Here is a 22,958-nt window from a genome sequence, read left to right on the forward strand (position 1 = left end):
TAACTGTGTCTGTATTTTCCATTCTTATTGTCTCAGTGATGTCAAGTCTTAAACAAGGAAGGAAGGGAATATTGCAGTAAAAAACAGTTGTGCGGGGGCATGGCTAGGCAGCACCTTAAAATGGGAAATTTTTGCCTAATTTGAGACGCATGAAAAGCCACTGATGCTGTGGACAAACTTGGGGACAGAATCGGATCACATGAAGCTTGATAGCGGAATCTGAACATGACCAGCAGCAGCCGTGGGGAGAAAAATGGCAGCGAGCGCCATCTGAGGAGAGCTACAAGCGAAGGGGGCTGACCCGCCGCCCGTGGACCGTGACGCTCTTCTCCTGAGGGTGACTCAGTGACTCGACACGGGAGGGGTCCCCCCGCTGCTTCTGCTGCGAGCTTGAGGAGAGAGCAGAGCAGCGGTCCGTCGGGACCAAGAGTCTTCCCCTTGGGGAGCCCAAAGGAGGGGGGTGGGCGGTGCCGCCGGCAGACTCTGCTTTGCGGCTTACCTAGAAGCAGGGCGGGCCGCTTATAGAGACGATCTTCGTGGAGTGCCGAGACTGCAGAGTTCTGAGGGAGTGAGCAGGAGCGGGCTGGGGACTTCGATCTGCTGGACCCGTGTCACGGCACTGCCCTTGAGAGCCCGCCCTTGATGGACCCTGGCGGCGTGTGGCCTTGGTTAGAGGGGAGGCGGGAGACCATCAGGGTATCCGGGTGCCGGTCTAGGTGGGGGCTCTGCCTCACCGGAGCCTGCTGCTCAGTTCCCCCCTTGGGAGGTTGCTTGGGGTGGCGCACATGATATGCATCGAGCCCTGGGGAATGCTGGCTCGGGGAGGAAGACACAGAGGCACCCGGTCCTTTCTCTCAGGACCAAGTTGGTGGATGCGCGAATGCCGTGAGGGAGAGACCTCGACCCCCTCTGCATGCCTAAACGTCCATGAGCTGGAGACCCACCGGGAGCGGCATTACTGAGCCTGAGTGCAACACCGCCCCAGGGTTGGGGGAGACGAATCCCTGAACAATATTGATACTGCAGCATCCCCAAGGGACCGTTTAAATCCCCCAGGAGCCAGGAATAAATATAATTTACACTGTCCGCCTACTCTGCAGACGCTGGTTCTTTTCACCTGGTGCCCCACGCTCCTCCAACTGCATTGGGCTCAAACACAATAGTCCTCAGCAATCACCTCGGCAATCAGGAATGCCCAAAGCAGGGATAAAAAAGAAGGGACACAGCAGTTTATTTGACACCACAACCTGTGGACCGATTACCCACATATACGATTACGGCTGTGATCCAACCAGTATCATCCCTAATTCGAGCACAAAGCACGGCGATGTCCAAGGAGGAGCTAGAGCGAATGCTCAGATCATTCAAACAAGACATTACACAAGAGATTAAAGAAGAAATCAAGACCTCCAAAGACCCTTTGGCTCAATCCCTCACAGACCTTATTTCCCACCTCGGCGGGATAGAGTCCAGGGTCAACGACATGGAAAACACAGTATGCGAACAATCCCATAACAATGAGGCCCTTACAGAAAGAGTGAAGATCATTGAGGAGCAGTTGGTAGACATATCGGCAAAGCAGGCTGATTTGGAAAATAGATTGAGATGGAATAATATACGCCTCTGCGGTATCCCCCGACAGATCCCGGACCAAGGATTAACCGAATATGTCGAGGCATTGTTCAGATCCCTGCATGAACTCTCGTCAGGTGAAGAGTTACAACTAGACAGAACCCACCGGGTTTATTCATCGGCCCAACTTAGAAGGAACCTGGTGCCAGACGTGCTTAACCGAATACACTTTTTCCGCCAGAAAAAAGCAATCATGGCGGCAGCCAGGGCCTCGGACACGATACATTTCCAAAGCATGAAGGTCCAACTCTTCCAAGACCTGGCCCCCTACACGTTACCATGCAGGCGGCGCCTACAAAAGGTAACCTCTTGGCTGAGAGCCCAGAAAATCCGCTATCGCTGGGGATTCCCCTGCAAGTTGATATTCGGCTTCCAAAACCAACACTACATAATCTCCTCCGAAGAAGAGGTGAGAGCCCTTATGTCAGAAACACTGGATAACAGCGAGCCGAATCAACACGCTCAGAATACAGATGGGCCCACTTCGCACTCCTTTCTGAAAACTGGAAGAGGGAAAACTCGATGGCGACACATATCTGTGGCAAACTCGAGTCAGGAACCGGGCTCAGAGAGGGCAGCCTCTGCCCCGGGGGGACAACAACCCTTTCACCGTGAGAACAGGAGGACTGGGTGGCCACCTGACCTGTTTGTACTGCATTAAAAGTTTATTTCTGTGAGGACACGGTCACCCTGAGGATCTCCATGGTGTCACTCTTTCCTCGAAGCCAAAATGGACCCCATGTTGCCAAATGGAGGTTCTTGTCACATGAAGATGTCTGCTCCCCTTTCCTTGTTGGATGCTTTCAGGGACACCCTATCTTCAACCTTGGGACGAGGGATGGAGGAGAGAATGATCTGTCAAGTTATGCAGGCCCCCACCACCGTCGCATGCTCTGCCTGGCTGCATCCGGGTGCGTTAGAAATGTCCACTTGATACTCGGCTTGGGCGCCTGAGTGGATGGTGCCCAATAGACTCAAGTCTTGGTTAAAAGTTAACTCTGATTGTAGAAATAGTACCCTCTTAGATGGAAACAATTTGGCTTTTCTGTTTGACTTGCTATCATTTTGATTATTATTATTTCTTTTTCAAGTATAACCAAAAGCTTTTTAGTTGGTATTTTTACCTCTCTCTCTCCGGGGACCTTCCACAGGCCACAGTGTAATGAAATCTCTGGTTAGACACCTCTCTCCCAATCTCCTGGGGGGAGGCCATGTGAAGGGAAGACTCATGCGCTGAATTATGGCAACCCCGAGTTATAGATGCATTTCCCTTAATGTGCAGGGCCTGAACTCCCCCCTGAAGCGGAAAGTACTCCTCAACAGATTAGTGTCCCTAGATGCAACATTTTTATTCCTTCAAGAGAGTCACTTGCGGCCTGAAGATGAATTCCTCCTCAATGACAGGCGTTACCCCACTAAATTCTTTGCCTCAAGTGGGCTGAAAAAATGAGGGGTTGCAGTTTTGGTGCGCCAAGGGATTTCCTGAATTTAATGGTTGGAGTTACTTCATCTCCGGGCACAGCTTGAGTGGCTCCTGAAATCAAGTCTGTTCAGTGCTTAATGAGGTGGGCCTTTCGCCGAGGGGCTGGTTCATTGCATATGGGGGTCGGCCAGAACATCAATAATCCCTTTGCCTACATATACCTACTTTTGTTGATTGTGTTTACCGAACCTATATATTTTATACTTTCATATTGAATTGATTTGGATTAAATATATTGTTTGCATACATGTAAGTAGGAAACACTCATTACATCCATTAAGTCAAGAAAACTAATTTAATATTACATCCAATATAGACACATATTAAATATAAACCTAAAATGAACATACTTTGGGCCTAATTCAGAGTTCGCTGGTATCTGGCTATACCCCCAGGATACTGGCAATCAGAATAGTTGTTACCGGCAATTGGTCTGCCAGCATTACCGGCAGATTACAAGTGCTGGTAAGAGTTGTAAATCCCCATTCCATGGAGTCCTGCAGGACTGCATGGGGGGATTTTCCTGGCATTACCGGCACTGGTAATTACTGGCTATTTCTGCTGGTGGGGCGGTGGAATAACCTTCAGCTCTTAGCTGTGAGGGTGCCTTAGGTAATTTCAGCACCCCCAGCGGAACATTTGGAGTTTGTATCAAGGAAATCATCTCTCCAAGCATAAGGTAAGCCCACAGAATATTTATTTATTTATTTGCATTCATATGGCATGCACACAGCCCGGGGGCATCAAGCCACTTTTACAAGATAATGGCTTAGTTACAGTGCATAGATAGGCGGCTAGGTAACATTTGCTCACAGGATAACATGGCTTGGCTGTATTAATAGCTAGGTGCCTGGGTTAAATTGGCCCATACCTGCGTTTAGATAAGACAGATTGGTTATGCATGTGATAGCGCAGCACAGGGTTACAGTTTGAGCTGCATATCATGCTTCATTGTCAATAGGATACATTTGTTTGACATTACACATGGAGTGGTAGCTGGGTAGAGGCCTTAGGTCGGTGTGGGTGACTTTTTAGGCAAACTGTCATGTTTTGATTGCTTAGAGGAAGGTGAGATGAGAAGACTCAGCACTGAGGACACGTGGCAGTGAGTTCCATTGCCTGGAGGCAATGAAGGGGAAACTCGCCCCTCCCCCTCTGGCACGTTTAACTCTGGGAACAGGCAATAGATTGGCATATGGTGTTCTTGTGGGTCAATGATACCAACAATACTTGTAACCTTTTCATCAGTAGTCGGAAAATATACATTTACTACCAAGATCTGAAAATGCATGCATTTAGAACCAAAGTTAACAGCAGGCAAGACATACAGAGACTTAGGGTCTCATGAGAACGGTCTTAATTCAAATTGAGTACGAGCTCTAATAGCTAACCCTCCTCTAGGTCGGCATGTGGCCTCTCGACAAAACACTTTAAATCTGTCAATATTAAGTTGTTTGATAAGCCAAATTTCTTGTAAAAGAAGGCCCTCACTAGGATGCTCCAAAATGGAGCGATTGCCACTGGTGTTCCAACAAAGCCAATTCACTCTATGAGTCGGAAGGCTGAGATTGATAATATCAGGAGTTTTAACTGTATGCTGCAACCCGTGAGTTCCAAACCTAACCTAAACAATTCTGTGATACAAGAGCACAATAATGAAACAATAGTAGGAGAAATACATTTGATCAAGGCCCAATTTTAGGGCTATCAACAGTGGTCACCAGCATATGCATCATATCTAGAGTGCTAATATTGACCAAGCGTGGCATTTTCTGCTCCAATTCTAATAAGAAGGTCTGATTTAAAAAAGGGCTACCTCAACGTGGACTAAGCTGTATCAATTTAACCCATTTACCCATTTACCCCAGGGAAATATCTCACTATGGGCCTTAATGTTGAAGATGCCCAATGTAGTGGCATGGAGGAATTGAAAGGCGGGATAGCATTGTTGAGGAAAGGGGCAAAGTATATTTAGGCATTTGCCGTTGCTCGTTTTGTTAAATGGTTGATTCATGTTATCAGTATCGTGACTGTACACAGCAGAATAGTTGTTGGATGCCCCCAAAGCTTCCATATCAGAGGTTAACTAGCAATGGAGTCACTGAGGCAGTCTACCCAGGTAACTTTACTCCAGATTGAGTGACTCCTGGAAGGAATCATTTATCCCTGTAAAAGAACTTTCTGCACAGTACCATCCCCTTCAGTCCTAGTAATCACGGTTTTCTTTATAAGTATGGGATGACCTTCTTGTGGTTGAGTGGGCAGGAGCTACAACTGAGGAGATGCTAGTGAAGTCATTGATAGTGCGCAGCTTGCGCTTAATGCGCTTCCTTCGAAAAGATGTGCAAGAGCGATACCAGGAATCAGGGGCTTCCCGGCTTCAATACTAACAGTAGAGGCAGCTACGATCCCTGGGGTCTCGCTAAGAGGCACTCCCTGAAAAGTAAATGGATCTTGATTCGCACAAATTAAAAAGAGTTTGATGAAACCTTGGCAGGAGCATTGTTCACAGCTTCCACCCCAATGATGCTGGTAGTAACAGCCAAAGAGGAATCAAGAGTGTGTATCAAATTACATCCAATTATGACGTCAACATCGTTGGATAATATGTATTTTAAGTCATGTTGCTCTTGAGCTATTTCTGAGCATTATGTTAACAGTGCTTCTATATAAGCCGACAAAGAGTTCATAGATAGAGAAGGCAAAGAACTGTTGGCAGGTTCGAAAAGGGAGACATTTCATCTTCTCTGACAGAGTCTGATGAATCCGATGATGACATCAGCCTTTGCAGGTCTGGGCTTGCAGAAAGATTCGTAACTATGATGTTGTCAAACTGTCATGATCTCTGCTTCCAAAAGGTCAGGGTTTTCCCAACTCCCTTGGAAGCAGATCCATAACCCAGGTTCCGAGTGCCAACCAGTCCCAATTGGGACCTTTTGGACCCAGTCCTGGCGCCAGTGGCACCAGGCTCATAAATATGCCCAGTCCCAGCGCTGGAAGCGCCGGGCTCATAATGCTTGGGTGGACTTACCTGCAGCAGACCATGCTGCTTACTTGCCTGCCAGTTGAGCCTCTGATCCTCTTCTGTTTGGAACTACTTTTCCTGTTGGTTGGGGCAGGAGCCACTCCCTAGATTCAGAACACTGGAACTCTTCTGGAAAGCAGGAACTCTTTTCTTACCTAGGCGTGGCTGTGGAAGGAGACACCTAAGCACTACAGGAGGCTATTTAAACCACACCCGATGGATGAATCTTGCTTTGCGTTGTTCTGCATCCTCTGCAGCAGAACGCTCATCGTGTCTTCTGCATCTGATCCTGGGCCTAAGGAAAAAGGCTTACCATCCTGAATCCAGTCTTCAACAACACCTATAAAGACAAGAAAGAACAGGTTAGCATTACGGTCTTCAGTGACAGCTCTTCACTTACCTGGTCCATCGGCTGTCACCAACGCCTCGCGCTGCATTCCGGCATCTGAAAGACAAAGGCTTACCTACTCTTCGTGCGCTCCGGAGGTCTTCACACTACATTCCGGCATCTGAAAGACAAAAGCTTACCAACTCTTCGCACGCTCCGGAGGCCTTCGGCGCTGCATCCCGCATCTGAAAGACAAAACAAGGTGCGTTTAAAGACATTGGGGAACTTTAATACTCACGTGCCATTACTCCTTTCCACATCTAACCCAGTGGGTATTCCGGCACCCTGCAGCTGCTCCGAACTTGTACCTGCAAAATAAAAAGACAGTTAGAGCGCATCGTGAAGCAGGCAACAAGCGCTTACTTACGTGCTTCCAGGAGCTTCTATTCATCACACGGGCTCCATCTTCAACTCACTTCAGCCCGTCATCCGCCATCGCCGGAACCCTGCAAAACAAGAGACATCATTACTAAAGACTTTAAAGACATTAGAATTACTCGAAACTTACCGTTCGTGCAGTAAACGACGGACAGCAGTCCTCTGAAGTCAAGAGGCCTGCTCCCCTTATCCAGTGAAGAAACTGGTTACAGCACCCTGCCCCGAGGCAGATGGAGAGCACAGCGTTCACTTACCTAAGACATCTTACCCTTCGAGTCAGACATACAGTGCACAGAGGTCCAGCCCAAAGAGCCAGCCGTGTGTTACACATCACCTTTGAAGATACAGTATACGCCCAGTCAAGACCGGCGCCTCTACGGGAATCAGGTGAGCGTTACAGAACGCAAAGCCTACCACAAAACGCCCATCCAGGTGCTATGGAAACCTCGGATACCGACCAGCTAGCCCAGTTACTTGGGGAACTAAGGGCAGAAGTGCATGCAGCCCGTCATGAAACGAACGCTCTAAGAAGGGAACTGATTATTTCCAAGGAGCGAACAGATGATCTCGCTAGACAATTGCTACAGTCACAAGCCGGACAGACCCCGTTACCCGCATCTGGGGGAAATCTTCCTTCTACATCCTCTATGAATCCAGTGCAGATCAACCTACCTGGGAATGTACCTCTGGCTCCGCCTGAACGATTTTCTGGTGACCCAAAGAGGTTTGCAGTATTTATCAATCAGTGCCGGTTGCATTTCTTATGCCGGCCAGCAGCCTTTCCAACTGATCAAGCTAAAGTAGCTTTCGTGCTTTCGTACCTTAGTGGCAATGCGGCAGACTGGTCGATCCCTCTAGTAAATCAAGATGATCCGGTCCTCCATGATTTTCAAGCTTTTCAGCTCAGTATGGAAAAACTGTTTGCAAGACATTCACAGGGGCAGGCCTTGGACAATGAGCTTCTTTCATTGCGACAAGGTAATCAAGACCTTTTGGCTTATATTGCGTCTTTCAACAGACTGATAGTGGAAACTCAATGGCCTGAGGACAAAAGGATTACGCTGTTTTATAGAGGTCTACGTGGAGAGCTCAAAGATGTGTTAGCCCAAGTAGTGAATCCCCCACAAGATTGTTCGGACTATATAGACTTAGTCGTTCAAATAGATCACAGACTGCAGAACAGGAAGGCCGATCGTTCCAAGTTTGATGCTCGAGTATTTTCCAAACCGCCAACTCCTTCCAAAGGAGTAGACTCCGGGGAACCCATGCAAATAGGGGGTCTGAAAGGTCCTCTAACACAAAAGGAGCGGGAAAGGAGAAAACAGTTGCAATTATGCCTCTATTGCGGAAACTCAGGGCACTTTCTTCGAGACTGTCCGGTGAAACCTGCCAAGAAGGCAGTAGGAGCTGCAGTTACCAAAGTTACAAACTCTGAGCAGGGAAACGACCTCGCCCGACAAGAATAGAGGTCCTCTTGCCGAGCGTGAAAACCAGTTCCGTGACCTCGCATTTCATGATACCTATGGTCCTCATTAGCCCTGATAATCCGGATCGATTACATGCAATTGAAGCTTACGTCGACAGCGGTGCCATCGGCAATTATGTGGATCATGAAATGGTTTTGAGGATGAATCTAACTCTTTGTCCCAAGGCTATAAGGACGTCATTACTACGGTGGATGGTACGTAGATAGCCTCCGGGCCAGTAATGCATACCACTCAAGAGGTGACGCTAGTAAGTCAAGATGGACACCATGAGAAGATTGTGTTCGATGTGATCAAGGCCCCTCAGTTTCAGATTATTCTAGGAATACCTTGGTTAGAGAAACACAATCCTCTGATCGATTGGCGAGCAAGAACGGTCCAGTTTCCAGAATGTGTCTCTACTTGTCACCCTCCACCTGGTGTTGCACTGGCAGCAATTTCTTCAGAGACTCCCCAGTTACCTCCCGAATACCTAGAATACCAAGATGTTTTCCGGAAGGATCAGGCTAACTCTCTACCTCCTCATAGGTCTTATGACTGCCAGATAGACCTGATACCTGGATCTACTCCTCCTTGTAGTAGAATGTATGCCCTCACCGAGCCTGAGAACCTTCACCTTCGACAATACCTGGATCAATACCTGGCAAATGGGTTTATTCGTCCTTCCAAGTCCCCTGCTTCTTCAGCTTTGTTCTTCGTTCCAAAAAAGGAAGGAGACCTTAGAACTTGTTTAGATTATCGCTCCCTGAACCAGATCACCGTTAAGAATAGATATCCGTTACCTTTGATCCCTGAACTCCTGGACCAAGTCAGAAAAGCATGCATATATACAAAGCTGGATCTTAGAGGAGCTTACCACTTGGTACGAGTAAAAGAGGGCGATGAATGGAAGACGGCCTTCCGCACCAAGTATGGGCTATTTGAATATCAGGTCATGCCCTTCGGACTTTGCAATGCCCCAGCCGCCTTTCAATATTTTATGAACGATGTCCTCAGAGAGCTCATAGACGTGTGTGTTGTTGTTTACATTGACGACATCCTCGTTTATTCTTCATCGGAATCTGAACACCGGAAACACGTGAAAATGGTCCTCGAAAGATTGCGTCAACACAAACTTTTTGCTAAGTTGGAAAAATGTGTTTTCAACGTGACTGAAGTTGAATTCTTGGGATTCATATTATCACCTGGCGGAGTGCGTATGGATTCAAAGAAGGTCGATGCAGTTCTCAAATGGCCATCACCATCCTCCGTAAAAGGTGTGCAAAGCATGTTAGGCTTCGCTAACTTTTACCGCAGGTTTATCCCCGAATTCTCTCGAATAGTCCAGCCCATCACTGCCTTGTTAAAGAAAAACAAACGTTTTGAATGGTCTACCGAGGCGGAACAAGCTTTCCAGGATTTGAAGACTAAATTTATCTCTGCACCAATCTTAAAACACCCTCGCCCCGAACTCCCCTACATCGTGGAAACTGATGCTTCAAGCCTTGCCATGGGGGCAGTTCTATCACAAAAGGACCCGGTAACCAATCAGTTGCATCCCGTGGCATTTTGGTCCTGCAAATTCTCGCCTCCTGAAATCAATTACACGATTACTGACAAGGAACTTCTGGCTATCAAGTCTGCCTTTAAGGCTTGGCGGCATTATCTGCTGGGGGCCCGACACACCGTTACTGTGATTACGGATCACCGAAACCTGCAATATTTGAAAACCGCAAAAGCCCAATCCTCTAGACTTCTCCGTTGGGCATTATTCTTTGCGGAGTTTGACTTCATAATTACCTATCGACCTGGTACAAAGAACGGTAAAGCTGATGTCCTTTCTCGGATGGGAGTGGAAGAACACTTGATCAACCCTAAACCTGTACCAATCATTCCCGAACAAAGAATTCTGGGTTTAATCGCCACAGAATCCATAGAGGAAGTTAAGGCTAAAGCCAGGCAACTTGTAACTCCAGCAGACATACAGAATTGGCATCTGCAGGGAAAGGACTTTGCAGTAAAGGACAACTTATTGTATTTCCAAGAACGATTATACCTACCCAGCACAGATTTACAGAAAAAAGTAATCTCTTGTTATCACGATTCTTTAATGGAAGGACATCCCGGTATGGCCAAGACCTCAGAAAAGATCAAGCGCTACTTCTGGTGGCCGTCTTGGAAAAAAGATATCAGAGACTTTATAATGTCCTGTGGAGTATGTGCCCAAAACAAGAGTCAAAAGGAAAGACCAGCAGGCCTCTTACGCCCTATTGACATCCCACCTCGCCCTTGGCATACGCTTTCTATGGACTTCATCACCGATCTACCTCCATGCTCCGGATACAATACGATTCTAGTTATCGTGGACTTATTCTCCAAGATGGCGCATTTCATTCCGCTCAAAGGCTTGCCAACAGCAGCAACTCTGGCCCGAGAATTTCTCGAAAACATCGTCCGACTGCACGGTTTTCCTTCGGTTCTAATTTCAGATCGAGGTAGTCAATTTATTTCTCATTTTTGGCGAAGTTGCTGTCGGTCGGCTCAAATTGATGTGAGACTATCGACCAGTCACCACCCTCAGACCGACGGACAAACCGAGAGGACCAATCAAACTCTGGAACAGTATTTACGCTGCATGCTGCAACAAACTGAAAAAACTTGGAAAGACATCCTTTGGATAGCCGAATATGCCTACAATAACTCTGTCCATTCGGGAACTGGGAAAACCCCGTTTTTTCTTTTGTACGGCAGTCACCCTCGAACCTCGGAGTTGGATCCCCTCCAAGATCTTGAAACACCAGCAGTAGACTACCTGCATTCTACAATCACCCAAGCCTTTAAGGAAGCTGTTTCTCACCTTCAAAGGGCTAAAGAACAATACAAGAAAGGAGCAGATCAACATCGGAAGGAAGCTCCTCAATATCAAGTAGGGGATCAAGTCTGGTTATCCACCAAACATCTACCTCTAAAAGGGCCACGCACATTCAACCCAAGATACCTTGGTCCCTATTCCATCACTACCATAGTAAACCCAGTAGCGGTCAAGTTGGACTTGCCCCCGCACATGAAGATACATCCGGTCTTCCACGTCTCTCTATTAAAACCCGTGCAACCTCAAACCCGACTAACTAAATCTCCAAAACCTATCCTAGTTGATGGAGAACTCGAGTTTGAAGTCAAAAGCATTCTGGACTCCAAGATCTCCAAATCTAAACTATTTTACCTAATTGACTGGAAAGGCTACGGCCCCCAAGAGAGATCCTGGGAACCTGCTGAATATGTCCACGCTCCTCGCCTAATCAAAAGATTTCACCGAACATTTCCTGACAAGCCAAAACCCCCGGAGAAGCCCGGTTTGGGAGGGGGCTTGAGGGGGGGTACTGTCATGATCTCTGCTTCCAAAAGGTAAGGGTTTTCCCAACTCCCTTGGAAGCAGATCCATAACCCAGGTTCCGAGTGCCAACCAGTCCCAATTGGGACCTTTTGGACCCAGTCCTGGTGCCAGTGGCACCAGGCTCATAAATATGCCCAGTCCCAGCGCTGGAAGCGCCGGGCTCATAATGCTTGGGTGGACTTACCTGCAGCAGACTATGCTGCTTACTTGCCTGCCAGTTGAGCCTCTGATCCTCTTCTGTTTGGAACTACTTTTCCTGTTGGGTGGGGCAGGAGCCACTCCCTAGATTCAGAACACTGGAACTCTTCTGGAAAGCAGGAACTCTTTTCTTACCTAGGCGTGGCTGTGGAAGGAGACACCTAAGCACTACAGGAGGCTATTTAAACCACACCCGATGGATGAATCTTGCTTTGCGTTATTCTGCATCCTCTGCAGCAGAACGCTCATCGTGTCTTCTGCATCTGATCCTGGGCCTAAGGAAAAAGGCTTACCATCCTGAATCCAGTCTTCAGCAACACCTATAAAGACAAGAAAGAACAGGTTAGCATTACGGTCTTCAGTGACAGCTCTTCACTTACCTGGTCCATCGGCTGTCACCAACGCCTCGCGCTGCATTCCGGCATCTGAAAGACAAAGGCTTACCTACTCTTCGTGCGCTCCGGAGGTCTTCACACTGCATTCCGGCATCTGAAAGACAAAAGCTTACCAACTCTTTGCACGCTCCGGAGGCCTTCGGCGCTGCATCCCACATCTGAAAGACAAAACAAGGTGCGTTTAGAGACATTGGGGAACTTTAATACTCACGTGCCATTATTCCTTTCCACATCTAACCCAGTGGGTATTCCGGCACCCTGCAGCTGCTCCGAACTTGTACCTGCAAAATAAAAAGACAGTTAGAGCGCATCGTGAAGCAGGCAACAAGCGCTTACTTACGTGCTTCCAGGTGCTTCTATTCATCACACGGGCTCCATCTTCAACTCACTTCAGCCCGTCATCCGCCATCGCCGGAACCCTGCAAAACAAGAGACATCATTACTAAAGACTTTAAAGACATTACAATTACTCGAAACTTACCGTTCGTGCAGTAAACGACGGACAGCAGTCCTCTGAAGTCAAGAGGCCTGCTCCCCTTATCCAGTGAAGAAACTGGTTACAGCACCCTGCCCCGAGGCAGATGGAGAGCACAGCGTTCACTTACCTAAGATATCTTACCCTTCGAGTCAGACATACAGTGCACAGAGGTCCAGCCCAAAGAGCCAGCCGTGTGTTACACATCACCTTTGAAGATACAGTATACGCCCAGTCAAGACCGGCGCCTCTACGGGAATCAGGTGAGCGTTACACAAAGCCAATAGCTGCATTCGGTTGCTCATTTGTACCACCCAGTGAGTTCCTCTGTAGACCAACACACACATTCAGAAGAGAATTATCGTGGTCAATGGAGAATGATCTCAGAAATTATTTTCCCAAAATGTCTTCTTGACTGGAAGAAATGGAAGGCAAGTGAATAAATCTAGTGCTCTCATCAGACACTATTTCAGTAACGGGAAACGAGCCAGAGATTTTAGACTGTTTCTCAACAACAAGTTCTAGTTTGCCTTTTTTTGGGTGAGGAAGATCAGGTGCGTTACTGACATGACGGTCGGGCTCCGATTACGTTTTACAGCATTTCGCAAAGGAACTACTCAGCGCTTGTGTTTACATTTTTTCAATGGTTTTAAATTAATGCAGGGAATAGAAGCAGATAAGGGTGAGGAAAAGTCTACTCACCACGCACTGCAACACTGACGGCGAAGGACAATTCCCAAGAGTTCCCTAGTGGAAGTGGGGGAGGACAACGCACACAGGCCCCAGCAAGCAGGCTCTACGTGGTGGATACAGCCTCCCCACCCTGCCCAACTTAACACACTTCACCACACTTTGTGCCAACCAGCAGAACGTGGGTTACTGAGGCCCAAAATGTCAGGTAGCCCTTTCTCTGAACTCAAGGTTCTTGCCACCCTTAACCCTTAGCATGCTGGAGTGACAGTCAAGACCTTTCCTAGCCTGCCAACCAGCAGAAGGTGGGTTACTGTGGCCCCAAATGTCAAGTAGCCCGTTCTCTGATTTCAAGGTTCTTACCTCCCATAACCCTTAACATGCTGAAGTGAGAGTCAAGACCTTTCCCAGCCTGCCAACCAGCAGAAGGTGGGTTACTGTGGCCACACATTTCAAGTAGCCCTTTCTCTGATCTCAAGGATCTTGCCTCCCAAAACCATTAGCATGCTGGAGTGAGAGTCAAGACCTTTCCCAGCCTGCCAATGAGCAGAAGGTGGGTTACTGTGGCCAGACATTTCAAGTAGCCCTTTCTCTGAACTCAAGGTTCTTGCCTCCCACAACCCTTAACATGCTGAAGTGAGAGTCAAGACCTTTCCAAGCCTGCCAAACAGCAGAAGGTGGGTTACTGAAGCCCCAAATGTCAAGTAGCCCATTCTCTGAACTCAAGTTCTTGCCTCCCATAACCCTTAACATGCTGGAGAGAGAGACAAGACCTTTACCAGCCTGCCAACCAGCAGAGGTGGGTTACTGTGGCCTAAAATGTCAAGTAGCCCGTTCTCTCAATTCAAGGTTCTTGCTTCCCATAACCTTTAGCATGCTGAGTGACAGTCGAGACCTTTCCAAGCCTGCCAACCAGCAGAAGGTGGGTTACTGCGGCCCCAAATGTCAAGTAGCCCTTTCTCTGAACTCAAGGTTATTGCCTTGCATAACCCTTAACATGCTGAGTGAGAGTCAAGACCTTTCCCAGCCTGCAAGCAGGCTCTACGTGGTGGATACGGCCTCCCCACCCTGCCCAACTTAACACACTAAACACACTTCACCACACCTTGTGGTGCTTTGTCGTAGGTTTTAAAAGTAGTTCCCTAAAGGAACAGCAGCAAATTCCCAGGGCAAAGCAACAGGGAGTCCAACGCTAAACATGTCTTCTCGCACCAAGAGTCAGTAATCACTAAACACACTTTGCTTCACTTCACATTTAACTTAAGGGCCATCAGCGAGGTGGAATCCTTTGCGGAAATTAGCACGTGCTCTGTGTCACGCAATGCTAGTGCTGTATTACAAAACGTGGCCGTCCCTTTTGTACAATGTGAAGGAGGGAATGATTTGCAATCTTTTAGTCACAAAGCCTCCTTTCGGCAGAAGAAAATTACTAGACAAGGGTTTAAGAAAAGCCCCATTCTAAATTTAGCAGAGACCAGGTTATAAGCAAGAATAGAGAAGACGCCACAAGCTCTGGGGTTGCGGCCATTAGGCGTCACTGTGCATGAATGGCGTGTTGCCTCCATCACTGCCCTTCCGGTAATTCAGAAAACCCCCCGAAATGACATCATGGGAGAAGCGGGTTGGTCGCTAGGTGGGTGCCGCATGTAAGGGTAGAGGGGCCTGGCAGCAGCCTCTTGTCCTGCCCTGTTGTGTCCAGCAAGATTTGTTTTTCCCTCTTGCCCATCCCAGCTCCTTTGATGTCTTACTGTAAAATTCTGAAGAGTTTATTGGTTCACATTTTTCAATGCAGAATTGGTTCTTAATTTGTTCACAATGAATTACTCTGAATTGTAGTTGCTCATCTCCTTAAACTATGAAAGGCAATGTATAGTTTCTTAGTCCGTACTGATGATTTAGCTGCTTACTGTGGCAATTGATTTGATCTAGGTTTGGCATTTGTTTGACAGGCTGTGTTGACGGGGATCCAGATATCTTGCATTATATCATGGGGCCGTAGTGTGGGGTTTGTGCGACTCTGGTGCTTGTCACCTGCCCCTGCAGTCCATCATGCTGGGGCAGTTGGCTCGTACCATAGCTGCCCATGGGGAATGGGGAACAGGGGGGTTCTGATAACTGACCCATATATTCCTTACTTTGCTGGGTCTCATAACTGAGCAACATCTGCCCAGGTTAGACCTACAGCTTGACAGGGGCATGGAAACAGTTTCCAGGTCATTAGAAATGCCTCTGGCTCGTGGACAGTATGAAGGTGTCCCAGTAATATTACAAACATTGCTGGATGGAAACAAATGTTGAATAAATGCAGCCATGTTCAGCCATGTCTGCATTGCATTGTCTTTCTATGCAAGTGTGTCCCCTAAGCTTTAGGCTTAAGTTAAAACTGACCCGTTCAGAAACCTGTGAATCTAGACAGAGTTTCCCTGTGGAACACTCAGAATGTCAATTTGATGGTGTCTATTAAGAAGAGGGATATAAAAAGGCAAGAAACAAGAGCGGCCAGTGTTGACCAGGCAAGGTGAGAAGCATGAAAATCATTGGCAATCGAACCTGCTCAATGAGTAAATTTGTGTCAATCACTGCCTCCTGCTCAGGCTCAGAACGATGGAACGAAGCAGTCCTGAGCCTATGTTTTCCGTGACGAGAGGACATGACACAGAGAATTGACCATGTGATAAATTGATTTGATCTTATTGAACTTGTAACTTGAGTAAGGTGGTAATGGCAAGTTCATTGAAATGAATAGCGTCTTTGGTGACTGGTCAGCCATTAATATTGTCTCAGCTACCTTCAGAACAATTGGATCCAAGGACCTTCAGGTTGTTGCTCGAGTGGAATAGGCCAAAGAGAAGTTCACTATGAGAACTGGTAGTTCTAGGTCTATGGTTAAGGATATGGTACCATACTGCAGAGAATGGAATAACATGAGGTATGATAGTGAGCTTAGGAGTGAAGATAGGACGCAGAGTGCTGCTAATGATAAACATGGGGTAAGCATGATCAGACTAGCCGCACCAGACTTGGGATGTCGGCCATCCTCCAGGAGGGCGGTACATGCTGCCTGCAGATTGATGCAAAAACAGGATGGTTCCCTACAAATACACAGTCAAATATTGGGACTCGTCCCTGGCTGTGAGAAGGACAGTGTGCTCTCCTTCATTACCCGGTGACACAGGTGCTACATGCATGACAGGCCCTCCTATGATGTCCTAAGGACATAGTTATGCGAGGATCTTGGGTGGCAGAAGAACTACATTTTTAAGCAGAAATAAAATAAATAATGAATAGTCTGCTAGGGGATCTAGGGAAGACACAAATGGGTTAATGCAAAGTCAGTCACACAGCACCAAATGTGAACTATCAACTTGTGCTTTAGAGGCCCAAATTTGTATATTGGCAGATAGTTGAATCAATACAGCCTAACACGTGTTTTGAGCATGCACGTGCTCTTCATCAGAGGCTTGTAACGAATAGTTAGTATTCCATCTGACAAATAAGTCCAGTCTGGCAGAGTTTACCAGCTGGTGTCCTGTAGGGTAAGTGATCAACTCTAATCCTTCGCAGTTGCGGTCAGTAACTTCATAATGCTTTTCACGGGTCTGAATTCAAAAGCATTATGAATTTACTGACCGCAACTGACTCTCTGATTGTACTGGCTACTGTATTTGTGCTGGCTGCTGTGTCTGTGCTGGCTCTCTGATTGTACTGGCTGCTGTGATTGTACTGGCTGCTGTGATTGTACTGGCTCTCTGAATGTACTGGCTTCTGTGATTGTACTGGCTGCTTTGATTGAACTGGCTGATGTGATTGTTCTGGCTGATGTGATTGTTCTGGCTGATGTGATTGTGCTGGCTGCTTTGATTGAACTGGCTGATGTGATTGTTCTGGCTGATGTGATTGTTCTGGCTGATGTGATTGTGCTGGCTGCTTTGATTGTGCTGGCTGCTGTGATTGTGCTGGCTGCTGTGATTGAACTGGCTGCTGTGATTATACTGTCTCTCTGATTGTACTGGCTGTTGTGATTGTACAGGCTGCTGTGATTGTATTGGCTGCTGTTATTGTACTGGCTCTCTGATTGTACTGACTCTCTGATTGTACTGGCTACTGTATTTGTGCTGGCTGCTGTGTCTGTGCTGGCTCTCTGATTGTACTGGCTGCTGTGATTGTACTGGCTCTCTGAATGTACTGGCTTCTGTGATTGTACTGGCTGCTGTGATTGTACTGGCTGCTTTGATTGAACTGGCTGCTGTGATTGTTCTGGCTGATGTGATTGTGCTGGCTGCTTTGATTGTGCTGGCTGCTTTGATTGTGCTGGCTGCTGTGATTGTGCTGGCTGCTGTGATTGAACTGGCTGCTGTGATTATACTGTCTCTCTGATTGTACTGGCTGTTGTGATTGTACAGGCTGCTGTGATTGTATTGGCTGCTGTTATTGTACTGGCTCTCTGATTGTACTGGCTCTGTGATTGTACTGGCTGCTTTGATGGTACTGGCTGCTGTGATTGTGCTGGCTGCTGTGATTGTGCTGGCTGCTGTGATTGTGCTGGCTGCTGTGATTGTGCTGGCCACTTTGATTGTACTGGCCACTTTGATTGTACTGGCTGCTGTTATTGTACTGGCTGCTGTGTTTGTGCTGGCTGCTGTGTTTGTGCTGGCTCTCTGATTGTACTGGCTGCTGTGATTGTACTGGCTGATGTGATTGTACTGGATCTCTGATTGTACAGGCTCTCTGAGTGTACTCGCTGCTGTGATTGTACTGGCTGTTGTGTTTTCAATGATCAGAAAACCCATGTGTGTGCGATAGGCTCTTTTGCCACGATACACTTTGTGCTGCTTTTTCACTAGACACTGATTGTAATGCTCTCCCTGGAAAGCTAGCAATGACCAATCATTAGTCGCCTGGCATGCAAGGTTAGCATGCATTTTCCCCGCTCGTTTGAGGACATTTCTCGATGCTAATAACTGTCTGCACGTAGTTCCTTATGCACTGGCCCAGGACTTGATGAGAAACCCTAGACCTTCAGGTAGAGGCAAGTCAAACTAATGTGAAGCATAATGTTCTCTAGGAGCCTTTAAACTGTTACTGGAGCAGAGCACATCATGCTGTCCATGTATCCATGGGACAACATTCCAAAACATGACACTGATTAATACAAATTAGCACTTACCTGGGTAACCCTGTGGCCGGCCCATTACACCTACAAGAGGGCAGAAGAGCACAGTTTCAACTTTCGGTATTTACCTCATGCATATGTATATTCAAAATCAGATCCATATTTCTAAAGCATGTGTGCTTTCATATATATGACTGAAATACCACGTTTCAGTGCATGGTCTATTACATTGATGCACATCACCTGAGCATGCTGGAGATAGAGTCAAGACCTTTCCCAGCCTGCCAACCAGCAGAAGGTGGGTTAATGAGGCCCCAAATGTCAAGAAGCCAATTCTCTGAACACAAGGTTCTTGCCTCCCATAACCCTTAGCATGCTGGAGTGAGAGTCGAGACCATTCCAAGCCTGCCAACCAGCAGAAGGTGGGTTACTGTGGCCCCACATTTCAAGTAGCCCTTTCTCTGAACTCAAGGTTCTTGCCTCCCATAACCCTTAGCATGCTGAGTGATAGTTTAGACCTTTCCCAGCCTGCCAACCAGCAGAAGGTGGGTTACTGTGGCCCCATATTTCAAGTAGCCCTTTCGCTGAACTGAAGGTCCTTGCCTCCCATAAACCTTAGCATGCTGGAGTGAGAGTCGAGACCTTCCCAAGCCTGCCAACCAGCAGAAGGTGGGTTACTGTGGCCCCACATTTCAAGTAGCCCTTTCTCTGAACTCAAGGTTCTTGCCTCCCATAACCCTTAGCATGCTGGAGTGAGAGTCGAGACCTTTCCAAGCCTGCCAACCAGCAGAAGGTGGGTTACTGAGGCCCCACATGTCAAGTAGCCCATTCTCTGAACTCAAAGTTCATGCCTCCCATAACCCTTAGCATGCTGAGTGAGAGTCAAGACCTTTCCCAGCCTGCCAACCAGCAGAAGGTGGGTTACTGTGGAACCAAATGTCAAGTAGCCTTTTCTCTGAACTCAAGGTTCTTGCCTCTCATAACCCTTAGCATGCTGAGTGAGAGTCAAGACCTTTTCCAGCCTGCCAACCAGCAGAAGGTGGGTTACTGAGGCCCCAAATGTCAAGCAGCCCGTTCCCTGAACTCAAGGTTCTTGCCTCCCATAACCCTTAGCATGCTGAGTGAGAGTCGAGACCTTTCCAAGCCTGCCAACCAGCAGAAGGTGGGTTACTGTGGACCCACATGTCAAGTAGCCTTTTCTCTGAACTCAAGGTTCCTGCCTCCCATAACCCTTAGCATGCGGGGTCTAGTTTTCATCATTTACTGATCCTCTTTCTCATGGTGTCCCTCAAGGCTCTGTCTTGGGTCCTCTTCTTTTCTCTCTCTACACCACCCCTCTCGCTGCTATTATTTCTTCCTTCGATTTTCCCTGTCTCCTGCATCCTACTGATTCCCAAAACCTTCTCTCTTGTTCTTATTGTCTGACTCTATTCTCTCCTCACGTTCTGCTTGTTTACTTTCCATTCAGTCATGGGTGGCGAATCACTATTCTGTCATTGTGTGTAAGGCTTCCTAGTGGCGAAAGCCTGGGTCTCTCCCACAACAACAACACATATATTGTATTCAGATTTCTCCATATTAATGAAAACAACAGTATTTCATCATTACTTTGACTATGACCTCATACTTTGTGGAATTACGTAACGTGTCGTGTGCTCAGGCAGTATCTGGAGTGCTCATATTCATTGTAACTATTTCATTTTGTTCTGAGGTTTTTGTATTTTCTGCTTGTGCTTCCCCCTATAGTCACCTTTAATTGAATTCCTTTTCTCAAGCTGCTTAGATTACTAAAGCAGCTCATGTCTTTATGTCTGTCTTTGCTCCACCAAGCCTTTCCGCAGTCTAATGCCGGCATTATACCACTTGGATTTTGGCACGGCATGAGCCGCAGCCATTTCAGATAACCCAGCATTCACATTCACGGGCAATCCCAGAGGGGTCTTTAGAAAATAGGCCACAAGTTCCATCCCCAGTGCTCCAGTCAGTGCTCCTGGGGGAAGGCCTGCAAGCTGCCTTAGAAATGTGCCTTTTGCCACAAGATTGTGCATGGCCCCAAATGTTGCGGCCATGTAGAGTCATTGAATGCATCAACCGCAAGGCGTTTGCCAAGTCTGAAGCCACTGTACTTTTAATAACATTTTAGTGGTCCTTTGGACTTTAGGAGGGATTTTGCGGCTATGTTCCTGGTAGGAGCAGACCACTCCCTGCAATGCATACATGTTAGTCCCAGGTATCCTTCTATGTTATAATTATTAGGTGGGCATGTGCTTGACTTGGCTTTTTTCACAAACACCATCATTCTTGACTTGATTTTATTTTCCAACCTATGCATGCCCAGGTATTCTTCAGCATAGTGTAGTCCTTGCTGAAGGCCAGCCGGGGTCAAATCCAATATTGTGGTGTCATCTACATATAGGTGCCCAATACATGGAACAAAATTCAGTTGCGGGTGGCAACGGTTTCTCCCTGCAGCGTTTGGGTCCACATCTCCTAAAACAGAATGCATAGAAGTTGTCCTCCCTTGGCAGCATGCAGACCTGTCTGTCCAGGAATGTCTTACCCTTTGGGTCAGGCAGCAGAGATGGAGAACTCTGACCTGAACTGAAGAAGGTAGTCACTGAGAGGTGCACCTTGATGGAGGCGGCGGGCAATCCCTACTGCAACCAAAAAAGGAAGTAGTTGCAGTACTTTGACAATGTTCAGAGGAATGCTGCAGAGGCTGTTGCGTCTATTTTACTTTTGTAAACTTTCCTTGTTGAAGGGGATTTGCCTCTGCAAAAACTGACATTTCTTCGCCAAATAACTCGGTCTTCCAGAAGTAGGGCTGTTCAGCAGTCAAGCTGTTAATGATTGGAATCCTGTGTCATGATATAGGTTGTTCCCACCTGGATTTGTGCGGAGTGTCAGATGAGCCTGCAGGTGGGTCGGATCCATGACTGTCATCTTGAACACTATTGTATGCCAAATCTACCACGTGCACACCGGGACAAGCATGATCGCCTTGCATGGCAGTTTCTCTATGTGCCGCAATACTTCCGGGGTCAAGGGGATACGGGGAAGAGGAATTTCCCTGTCCAAGCAGATGCAAGAGATTCTCCAAACAATGCTGACTTTCAAAACCTGCTTAAACCTGCACCAATTGGCGTTCATCTTGGTTGTGAAGAGACCTACGGTGGGGACTCGTATGGCATGAAAAGGTATTTTTTTCATTTGACTGAAAATTAAAAAAGACAGATTTAGAAATATTGCTTTGAGAACACACAGAGCGGTCTTTCTAAACCTTAACTATCACGCCTCTGCCGCGCACCATTGTGCACAGGGTCTGACAGGCGCGACGGGGACGACGGTTGTGAGGCGTTTGCTTGCATTTGTGTATGTTGTGGGATAGTGTTTGTATTGGGGAGCGGGCTGGGGAGAAGGTGTGTGTCTGCGCGTGTATATTTGTATGTGAGGCGGGTTTGGACGCGTGCACAAGTTAAAAAGATGTTCGGGGGTAAAACCCCCATATTTCAAAGGGCAGGCAGAGAGTCATGTATTTTTTTTAAATTTAAGACTGCACCATATCAGCTGAAAACAATCTGGCTTTGTTGTATGTGGCCTTTAATATTCTAGATTAGCACAGAGAACCTGTCTTCGTTTGTGAGTGCTATATTCTTGTCCGGAGCTGAGTCCAGTCAGCCTCCAGTCCTTGCTGTTTTTTTGGGAGTAAGCAGTCATTGTGAGGAGCTGCACTATGTGCTCAACCTCTTTCTATCTTCAGTGGCATCCTGTTTAAAACTCCCTCCAGAGCGCGGAGCGCGGCACGGAGTCCAGAGCTGAGTCCAGTCAGCCTCCAGTCCGCCTACATCATCGACGAGGACACCCCCAACATAAGGCATTGTAAGGCATTGAATTGTCGGATTACCGGTAAGAGGAAAGTATGGTTACTGATGTACGGGCGCAGACGCGGCAAACAACTTTGAACACTCGAAATCAGTCCGAGCTTTTGTTCACAGCCGATGCTTCCATCTCAACAGCTGGCGTGAACATTGTTGCTCCCTCTTCCCGTCTCCCTCATCCCACATTCCCTTCATTGCCCCCCCTGTCCTGCCTGTCTGCTGTGGCAGACACTCCTTGCCTTTCCACCCCCTCCTCCCCCTCCTCCCCTTCCTCCCTTCCTCCCCTTCCTAATCCGGTACAACTTACCACCGCCTCGCTGTCTTCCGCGAGTTTCTGTGGTGAGCTTGAATGGGGCCGACTTGAATGCCGACTCGAACGTTGCCCCAGCTGATGTAAACCTTGGTGAAATGTTGTCGGTCGACGTTCTGGCTGAAGCACCGACATC

The 22,958-nt window shown here is 47.5% G+C and overlaps 1 long non-coding RNA gene across 1 annotated transcript in view; it reads right to left on the reverse strand.

The window, feature by feature from the left end:
• LOC138580032 (uncharacterized) overlaps positions 1-22,958 on the reverse strand; it is a 49,067-nt gene that overhangs the window by 2,135 nt on the left and 23,974 nt on the right. The window contains exon 2 of the long non-coding RNA XR_011304201.1: positions 18,689-18,718. This is a non-coding gene — a long non-coding RNA (uncharacterized lncRNA). The remainder of the gene's footprint in view (positions 1-18,688; positions 18,719-22,958) is intronic.

The sequence above is a fragment of the Ambystoma mexicanum genome, chromosome 1p (assembly GCF_040938575.1).
Source record: "Ambystoma mexicanum isolate Mex_15411 chromosome 1p, UKY_AmexF1_1, whole genome shotgun sequence".
Taxonomy (NCBI): Eukaryota; Metazoa; Chordata; class Amphibia; order Caudata; family Ambystomatidae; genus Ambystoma; species Ambystoma mexicanum.